The following is a 10,775-nucleotide window of genomic DNA, read 5'->3' as shown; positions in this document are numbered from 1 at the left end:
GAAATCAGAGAAGACACAAACAAATGGAAAAACTTCCCATTCTCAAGGATGGGAAGGATTGATATTATTAAAATGGGCATAGTGTCCAAAGCAATTTACAGATTCAGTGCTATTCCTATCAAACTACCAATGACACTCTTCACAGAACTAGAAGAATAAAACTATTTTAAAATTCATATGGAACCAAAAAAGAGTCTGAATAGCCAAAGCAATCCTAAGCACAAAGAACAGTGCTAGAAGCACTGTGTTACCTGATGCCTCAAACTATACTACAGTGCTACAGTAACCAAAACAGCATGTTACTGGTACAAAAACAGGAACATAGACCAATGGAACAGAATAGAGGATATAAGTCTGCTCCCCTATGACCATCTGATCTTCAACAAAACTGACAAAACATGCAATGGGGAAAAGAATCCCTATTCAAATAAATGGTGCTAGGATAACTGGCTAGCCATATGCATAAGATTGGAATTTGTCTCCTTCCTTACACCATATACAAGAATCAACTCAAGATGGGTTAAAGGCTTAAATGTAAAACCCAAAACTATAAAAGCCCTGAAACAACCTAGGCAATAGCATCCTGGACATAGGAATGGGCAAAGATTTCATGACAAAGACGCCAAAAGCAATCAAAACAAGAGCAAAAAATTGACAAATGGGATCTAATTAAACTTAAAAACTTCTGCACAGCAAAAGAAACTATCAACAAAGTGAAGAGACAACCTACAGAATGGGAGAAAATATTTGCCAACTAGGCATCTAACAAAAGTCTAATATCCAGCATCTATAAGGAACTTAAACAAATTTACAAGAGAAAAACAACCCCATTAAAAAATGGGCAAAGGGGCCAGGCGCGGTGGCTCAAGCCTGTAATCCCAGCACTTTGGGAGGCCNATTTCATGACAAAGACGCCAAAAGCAATCAAAACAAGAGCAAAAAATTGACAAATGGGATCTAATTAAACTTAAAAACTTCTGCACAGCAAAAGAAACTATCAACAAAGTGAAGAGACAACCTACAGAATGGGAGAAAATATTTGCCAACTAGGCATCTAACAAAAGTCTAATATCCAGCATCTATAAGGAACTTAAACAAATTTACAAGAGAAAAACAACCCCATTAAAAAATGGGCAAAGGGGCCAGGCGCGGTGGCTCAAGCCTGTAATCCCAGCACTTTGGGAGGCCGAGACAGGCGGATCACGAGGTCAGGAGATCGACACCATCCTGGCTAACACGGTGAAACCCCGTCTCTACTAAAATACAAAACTAGCCAGGCGAGGTGGCGGGCGCCTGTAGTCCCAGCTACTCGGGAGGCTGAGGGAGGAGAATGGCATAAACCCGGGAGGCGGAGCTTGCAGTGAGCTGAGATCCGGCCACTGCACTCCAGTCCGGGCAACAGAGCGAGACTCTGCCTCAAAAAAAAAAAAAAAAAAAAAAAAAAAAAAAGGCAAAGGACATGAACTGACACTTTTCAAAAGAAGACATACATGTGGCCAAGCATATGAAGAAAAGTTCAATATCACTGATCATTAGAGAAATGATCAATGTACAAAAATCACCAGCATTCCTATAGACCACCAACAACCAAGCCAACAAAAAAACATAATCCAACTATGTTGTCTTCAAGAGGCACACTTGAGATTCAGAGACTCAAATAAGTTGAAAGCGAAATTACAGAAGAAAAGATACTCCAGGAAAATGTTGACCAAAAGAAAGCTGGAATATGATATCAGAAAAATAAACTTTAAGATAAAAATTATTAGCCAGGCATGGTGGCTCAGGCCTGTAATCTCATTCAAATTTAGGAAATCTAGAGAGCCCCAGTAAAATACTGCAGGAGAAGATCAACCCCAAGGCACATAATCATCAGATTATCCAAGGTCAAAATGAAAGAAAAAAATGTTAAGGGCATTCCATGGATTTAATGGATATTAACTTCAGTAGGCAAAAGCCACAATCCCAGATGTTTTTGAGAGAATTCCTTCTCTATTTTGGCCTCCTGCTGAGGGACACCACTTTTGTTTCCTAGAAGTCCTCTAGTTTGGGAAGATCTGTAAGGCACAACCTTAATCTCTTGCAAGGGTCATTTATATGATTTCATCTTCTAACCATTTTTTTTTAATTTTTTTGAGGTTTTAGTAAAAGGTTGTACAGTCATACACTCAACCATCTTTTTGTGCCACACTTTTGGCAGCCATTTCTGATTCTAGGCTTATTTTGCCGCATAGAGAAGCTGGAATTTTAAATGTCATCCAGTCTTGGTTACTTTTTGTCTCCTTTCTCTCATTTTTTACTGTAAGCAAACCAGGCACATCTTCAATACCTTGCTTGGAAATATCCTTAGCTACATATCTAAGTTTATCATTTGTGAGTTCTCTTTCCAGGAAACAATTTCCCTAAGCTTTCTACCACTACATGACAAGAATCTCCCTTCATGCAGGTTAAAATACTGTTTCTTATTTTCTTTTAAGCCCTCATTGGCAGCACCCTTAAAATCCAACTTTCTACTAAAAATAAGTTCAAGGCAGTTTAGGTTTTCTGTATCAAGCTCCTCATAATTATTACATCCTGCAGGGGTGGAGGCAGTAGAGAACCTGTCAACTAAGAATTCTATGTCTGGCAAAACTGTCCTTCAAAAATGGGGGTAGGAGGTGTGTGGCTGGACATGGTGGATCATGCCTGTAATCCCAGTACTTTGGGAGGCTGAAGCAGGAGGATTGCTTGAGCCCAGGAGTTCAAGATCAGCCTGGGCAACATAGGGAGACCTTGTCTTTACAAAAATTAAACAATGAGCCAGGCATGGTGGCTTGTGCCTGTGGTACCAGCTACTTGGGAGGCTGAGGTGGGAGGATCACTTAAGCCTGGGAGGTCAAGACTGCAGTGAGCTGTGATTGCACTATCGCTTTCCAGCCTGGGTGACACAGTGAGACACTGTCTCAAAAAAAAAAAAAAAAAAAAAAAAAAAAAAAAAAAAAAAAAAAAGAGAATTTAAGACATTTCCAGATAAAGAAAAGCTGAAGGATTCTCTTACCATTAGACCTGTCCTACAAGAAATGCTTAAGGTAGTACTTCAGGGTAAAGGACACTCAACAGTAACTCAAAGCCAAATAAAGAAATAAAGATCTTCAGTAAAGTTAAATACACCAGCAAATAAAAAAGTTGATACTACTGTAATTTTGCTTTATATATATATAAATATAGCTCCACTTTTTCTACATGATTTAACAGACAAATGTGGGATGGACATGGTGGTTCATTCCTGTAATACCAGCACTTTGGGAGGCCAAGGTAGTTGGATCACCTGAGGTCAGGAGTTCGAGATCAGCCTTGCCAACATGGTGAACCCCCGTCTCCACTAAACGTAGAAGGATTAACTGGGCATAGTGGTCCATGTCTGTAGTCACAGCTACTCAGGAGGCTGGGGCAGGAGAATCATTTGAACTGGAGAGGTGGATGTTGCAGTGAGTCGAGATCATGACACTGCACTCCAGCCTGGGTGACAGAGGGAGACTCCGTCCCCCCGCCCCAAAAAAAAGAGAAACGTGTAAAACATAAATCTATATTATTGGACACACAATGCATAAAAATGTAATTTGTGACATCAGTAACATAAAAGGAGACAGAGTTGTATAGAAGCAGAGATTTTGCATGCTATTGCAGTTATCAATTCAAATTTAGGATGTTAAATATGAGCCCCATAGTAATCACAAAGAAAATAATTTTAGAAGGTTCACAAAAAGAAGTGAGAGGGGAATCAAAACCTTTTACTACAGAAAAATCAACTAAACATGAAAAGAGGCAGTAGTAGAGGAAATAGGGGACAAAAAAATAGTAAGACAGGCAGAAAATAATTAATAAAATGGCAGAAGTAAATTCTTGTCAGTACTTTAAATCGATTAAACTTTGCAATCAAAAGTCAGAGACTGGGCCAGGCAAGGTGGCTTACACCTGTAATCCCAGCACTTTGGGAGGCCGAGGCAGGCAGATAACAAGGTCAGGACATCGAAACCATCCTGGCTAACAAGGTGAAACCCTGTCCCTACTAAAAATACAAAAAATTAGCTGGACATGGTGGTAGGCACTGGTAGTCCCAGCTACTCAGGAGGCTGAGGCAGAAGAATGGTGTGAACCCAGGAGATGGAGCTTGCAGTGAGCCGAGATCACACCACTGCACTCCAGCCTGGGTGACAGAGTGACACTCCATCTCAAAAAAGAAAAAACAAAAAGTCAGAGATTGGTAGAATGGAGTTTTTCAAATGATCCAACTATATGCTGTCTACAAGAGACACACTTCATGCCTGGTGTGTGGTGGCTCACACCTGTAATCCTAATACTTTGGGAGGCTGAGGTGGGAGGACCCCTTGAGGCCAGGAGTTTGAAACCAGTCTGGGGAACATAGATAGAGTCCCATCTATACAAATAATTTTTTTTTTTGAGACGGAGTCTCGCTGTGTCGCCCAGGCCGGAGTGCAGTGGTGCGATCTCAGCTCACTGCAAGCTCCGCCTCCCGGGTTCATGCCATTCTCCCGCCTCAGCCTCCGAGTAGCTGTGACTACAGGCGCCCGCCACCACGTCCGGCTAATTTTTTTTGTATTTTTAGTAGAGACGGGGTTTCACCATGTTAGCCAGGATGGTCTCAATCTCCTGACCTCGTGATCTGCCCGCCTCGGCCTCCCAAAGTGCTGGGATTACAGGCCTGAGCCACTGCGCCCGGCCTACAAAAAATTTAAAAACTAGCCAAGTGCAGAGGTGTCAAACTACTTGGGAGGCTGAGACAGGAGGATTACTTGAGCCCAGGAGGTAGAGGCTGTGGTGAGCCAAAATTGCACCACTGCTCTCCAGTCTGGGTGACAGAGTAAGACTCTGTCTTCTTAAAAACATAAAATATACTCAGATCTCTGAAATTTTTTTCACTTAGCAATATTCCTTGGGATTTTTCCCTGTTAATACATAATCTCCCCATTCGTTATCACCACTACATGGTGTTATATAGTATTGGTTACCACATCATCAATCCACTATTCCTTTATTGATGATGTTAGTTCCAATTACAATTATCAATTGTACAATCAATTACAAGTAATACTGCAGTGAATGACCTTATGTATATACCCTTTTCCACCAATATAAGTCACCAGATGTGGTATATGCATTTTTTATTTTAATATGTGTATCTAGACTGCCTTCCATAGGGACCCTAGGAATTTATATTCCCACAGTAATGCATCTGTGCTGTCCTGCCATAACCTTCACTCAACACAGTGTCTTAGCAACTCATATCTTGTCATATATTTAAAAGGCATTAATATTTCCCTTTCTGTGAACAGTTTGCTTATACTGCTTCCCCTCTGTCTTAGTCCATTTGGGTTGCTATAACATGTACCACAGACTAGGTAGCTTATAAACAACAGAAATTTATTTCTCACAGTATGGAAGGCTAGGAAGTCCAAGATCAAAGTGCTGGTAGAGTTGATGTCTGGAAAGGGTCCATTTCCTGATTCCTAGATGGCCATTTTCTACGTCCTCACATGGTGGAAGGGGCAAGGAAACTCCCTGGGGCTTCTTTTATAAGGGCAATAATCCCATTCATGAGGGTTTGCCCTCATGACCTAATCATCTCCCAAAGGCCCCATCTACAAATACCATCACACTGGTGATTAGGTTTCAACATACTATCATACACATTCAGACCATAGCACCCACTTCACTTATCTGTCGTTTGTTCTTTTCTCATCAATGCCTAGGAAGTCTTTATATTTCGGGGAGACTAGCCTTTTGTCTATAATATAAGATACAAGTGTCATTTCTCAGTCTACCTTTGGATTTACTTGTTTGTGCTTTGCAAAACATTTTTTTCTAACATAGCAGATTTTGTCAATCTTTTATGACTTCTGGATTTTGCATAGTTTTTGAATAAAGAGTACTTTATCATTCCAAAGTAATACAGGATATCATCTGTATTTTTTCTATACTCTTACGATGTATGGTAGGGATCCAACTTAATTTTGTTTAAAATGACAACCTTCTTGCCAGTATTATTTATTAAACAATCCATCTTTTTTGTAACTGATTTGAGTTACTACCTATAGCATATACTAAATTCATAAACATGTATGGGACGATCTATGTACTTTTTACTCTGTATCACTAGCTATTCATGCATCAGCTCCACACAGTTTTAATTCGACAGGCTTTCTATTATATTATGTCATACAATATTATAAAATAATACATTTTTATTTCTGGTGAAAGTACCCTCCCATAATGCTCTTCTTTTAAATCAGAGGTTTTCTTGTGATTCTTATTTTTCCAAATATAATTCAGAATCAGCTTGTTTCTTTAAAAAACTATTAATGTTCATGTTGGAATCACATGAACTTTATAATTTAGGATAAATGTTAAAGGAATATATATTTCCATTTCCTTATAATGTATAAAGGAACTCTGTAAGAATACATAAAAAGCTAGTAAGACTGGTTATGTGTAGTTGGGGAGTAGTAGTCACGGGAACTAGGCAGATGAGGAATTGTAGAGGAAAAATAAAACTTTTCACTATCTGCCCTTAATATTTTATTTTCGAAACATCTAAATATATTCCCTATTCAAAAATACATACATAACAAGGAAATAATAAAGCACCTTGCCTTTGAAAAAAGAAGCCAGCAGGCATAGGCTGGCAACAGTAGACATTCCTATTTCAGTTCTCTCCACATAGCTTCCCTGGTATTTTAAAGATGACCAGAATGTTGAGAGAGAGGGGCTTACAAACTTTCTGGTGTCTTCTTTCTGAGATCCCCTTACTGCACTGGTATTTTCAGGGCCAGTACCTTGCCAAAAATGAAGTGTACACATGCCTCATGAGGTAAAAAATGGGCTCATGGCAATTTTCATTTTTGTTTCAATAATATGTCTTTCTTTTACATGGCCCTACTCAGATAATATTAGAGTTCTGAAGACAGATAAGGTAACCACTGGTATGACAGAAGCAGGGTATAGGAGGCTCAAATCAATAGAAAATAAATAAAAACTAGGCCATTTCAACATGTTAGAAAAGAGAAAAACAAATCACTATAATAAAGAGCAGTCAACAAAAAAACACATATAAAACAAGATCGATGAGTACTAGCCTCTGATAATCATGAAGCAAAATCTGACATGTGGGTTTGAACTCACAGACTTGGTTCCAATAGGAAATAAATCTTTAACAGAAAGATTAAAAAAAAAAAAAAAAAAAAAAAGGATGGAACCAGTAAGAGTAAACATTACAGTTAACAGAATAAATGTGAAAGTGTATAACACCCCTGGTAAATATCTGGAGTATAGCTACTCTGTTTGGATGATTCAGGGTACAAATTCAAGTATAAACTGCTAGAGGATCCACCAGGGTTAGGAGAAATATTTCCGCATGTCAGAAAGCCTAACCAGAAGAGCCATCATGCTGCCACACCATGAGGAGCCGAGGGGTAGTTAAGACCTGGCTAAGGTTCTCCTCAGGAAGAAACTGAATTTGCTCTTAATCACAGACAAATGGTCAATTGAGGGCCCAGATTTCTGCTCCATATAGCACACTCAATAATTTTACTCTGTTAAATGTTTAAGGAAGGCGTAACCAAAAGCCCACTATGGCACATTTGAAAAAAGGAGAGAGAAAACTCAATAAAGCTCCCATTAGAATGCCTAGCTTTAAGTAGTGTTGCTTCCTGATGCACCCTCCAAGCTAAACTATTTATGTAATGGAGACCAAAGTAATGGAATAAAAGTACTATATGGAATCATAAACTATGAAACAGCCATAAGTTGGAGAAAACCTGTGTTTAAAAAAAATTGTAAGAATTCTTTATGTAAGGATGTTAAAAGTAGTCCATTTGTCAAGTTTTTTTTTTTCCAATTTGACTCTTAATTTTGTTTGCAGCATTTCTTTTTACTAAGAAATATTTCTTTTTTATAAGTATTATAATCACATTCATTTTGCTTTCTTTTGTTTATATGCTTGAACTATTCTTTCTGTATCAGAAGTTAGATAAAAATTAAATTATATTTTGCTTCCCTCCTTTCTTTGCTTACTTAAAATTCTATGTACACTGTACTAAGAATTTTCACATATATATGATTCTATTCCCAGTTTTTCTTCTGGTGTTTTGATGAAGCCCATGAATTTAATTGTAAATTTCTGCATTTATTAACTATAAATGCTCACCTCATTCTTCATGGTTGACATGAAAATGTGCTGCTCAGCTCTCCCTTCAAAAAACCTATTGTGAGGAAGTCCTGGTTCTCCCTGGGCCGCTGATCCCAGCCAATGACTGGGCATGGAAGCAGTACTAGAGCCAGCTCATTCCCGCTCAGTGATTGACATTTCCCACGGCAATCTTGGTTTTGGAGCTCCCCATCATCCTAGCCAAGACTTTCTTGAAGCTGCATTGCATTCTGAAGCTCTTCTTACCCAATTCTCTGACTACCCCGGTACCTTTCCCCTTTATCCTTCACAAGTATTTTCCTTAGCAAATGTATTGCATATATGATTCTGTCTGCTTCTAGGGAAACCAAAGTGACATAGTTGGTACCTGGAGTGGTCTGAGAATGTATATGGTAAGATGAGGTTAGGAGACTGGCTCACTCATGCTCAGCAGGCAACGAGAAGCCCCTTATTAAGCAGAATGTGAATCATGGAGTCCTTGGCATAGGTGATAGCTTAATTGCTGAAATTTTCATTAGTGGAGACCTGGGAAAATGTCCTGGTGGAGGGAAGCACCCTTACTAATGTGACAATTGAGGCATTTGAAGGTTTTGGGAGGAACAGCACCTACAGGGACAGTTATGTCAATGGGTTATTGCTCAGCTGTATGAATGTCCTGTAGATGGAGGATGAGAAGCTGAAGACAGTTAACAGACATAAGCTAAGTTTTACAGTCACAGGACCTTTTAGGAAGCTTACAAAGAGGAACTTTACCTTCAGTGGGAAATAAGTTCAGGATTTAATAACTAGGGTTACAGAGCACCAGAGGTGTTTAAATGATCAGACAAGGCAGGTCTATTACTCTAAATTTAGGACCCTTATGTGAAGCTCGGGATTCTGAAACATGGATTGGGAATATACACAGAACTGGTCTTGTTATTCACAATGGGTTGATAGGCCCCAAAACAACAGAGGCCAGGTAGTGGCACATAATTGTTAGAGTTGCTTTACCATTAGAGTCTTACGGGTAGCCAAACAGTCTTCATGGCAAGGAATAGTAGAGACAGATAATAGAATATGGTGTCTCTAGGGGAAAAATACATGGGATACATGGGCAGGGAATTACTGTGTTACTTAACATATACAATCAGAAGGCAAGAATCGAGGAGCAGGAGGCTGAGAGCCGTAGTCCAAAAAAACACTGCAATTCCTTGCTGATTTCCCAGATCTGAGACTATATTCAGATCTGGAACCCATCACCTAAAGAGTTGGCCAATTTCCCAAGAGAAAGAACCCTGCAACGCAATCACAAATACATACAGTACTGCAAAGCTTTGTTCAGTTCTTCCCTGATAGAGATTCACAGACATTTACTAATGTGATTGTTGCTGTTAAAGGAGAATAACCAGCCATTTTGAGAACTATTTGACATTGATACATGGAGACTCGAGTATTTTCAAGGCCTTCTCAGTGGGGACACACAAAGACTAAGTAGTAAATGGGGTCCTGGCCAAAGTAGGTTCACTGTGTCCATGGATCCACCCTGTTGGACCATGCTCCCCATTTAGTACTACTTTAGCCAGGACCCTGTGGTCATTTCCTGAATGTATAATTGGAATTTACATACTTGAAAATTGAAGTTAGCCTCAACTGGGTCCTTTGCCTGTGGGGCAAGAGCTATCACAGAGGACCAAGGCCAAGTGGAAGACTTTGAAACTGCCTCCCTAACTGCTGAAGATGGTAAATTACAATTTCTTATCCCAGGGGTGATGGAAGGTATTAGCGCAACCATTAAAGATCCAAAGAATGCAGGGATAGTGGTCCCTATCACATCACTTTAATTCATTAGTCTGGCCCTGCAGAAACCAGATGGATCTTGAGGAATATCAGTACACTACAACAAGCTCAACCAAGCAGTAGCCTGGACCGCAATTGTTGTGCCAGACACAGTTTCATTGTTAGAGCATAGTAGTAAGGCCTCAGGTACATGTCCACGGGCTTAGCGAATGTGTTCTTTCCATTCCAATCAGAAATTGTCCGCATTCACATGAAAGAGACAAAAATGTTCATTTGCTTCTTGGCTGTGGTAACTCTTTTGCTATGTGTCATAAAATAGCCCAAAGAGATCTAAACTCTCTAAACATCCCATAGGATATTATGTTGATTATGTTGAGGACATCATGCTCATAAAGTGGTTATCACACTGGAGGTCTTGGTGAGACACATGTACTCTAGAGTATGGGAAATAAGCCATTAAAAGACTAGTAGTCTTGCCACTTAAGTACACTTTTCAAGAGTCCAGCAGTCAGGGCTATGACAAGACATGTCAATCAAAATAAAAAACACATTGCTGCATCTTGTATTCCCTACTGCAAAGAAGGAAGCTCCTAGTGCCTGGTAGGCTCTTTGGGTTCTGGGGGCAATACATTCCACACTAAGGGATACTGCTCTGGACATATACCTGTTTGGACAAACGGAGACAAGATGGCGCAGTTCCGGGTTCTTCACCGTCAACTTTCCCGCGCCCGGGAAAGATGCGGGTCGACTGCACAGGCACAACCTGACCTCCGATGGAGAGGAACCGGAACCCGCCTAG

The sequence above is a fragment of the Rhinopithecus bieti genome, unplaced genomic scaffold (assembly GCF_001698545.2).
Source record: "Rhinopithecus bieti isolate Rb0 unplaced genomic scaffold, ASM169854v2 scaffold_39006, whole genome shotgun sequence".
Classification (NCBI taxonomy): Eukaryota; Metazoa; Chordata; class Mammalia; order Primates; family Cercopithecidae; genus Rhinopithecus; species Rhinopithecus bieti.
Note: the sequence above shows the minus strand (reverse complement) of the source record.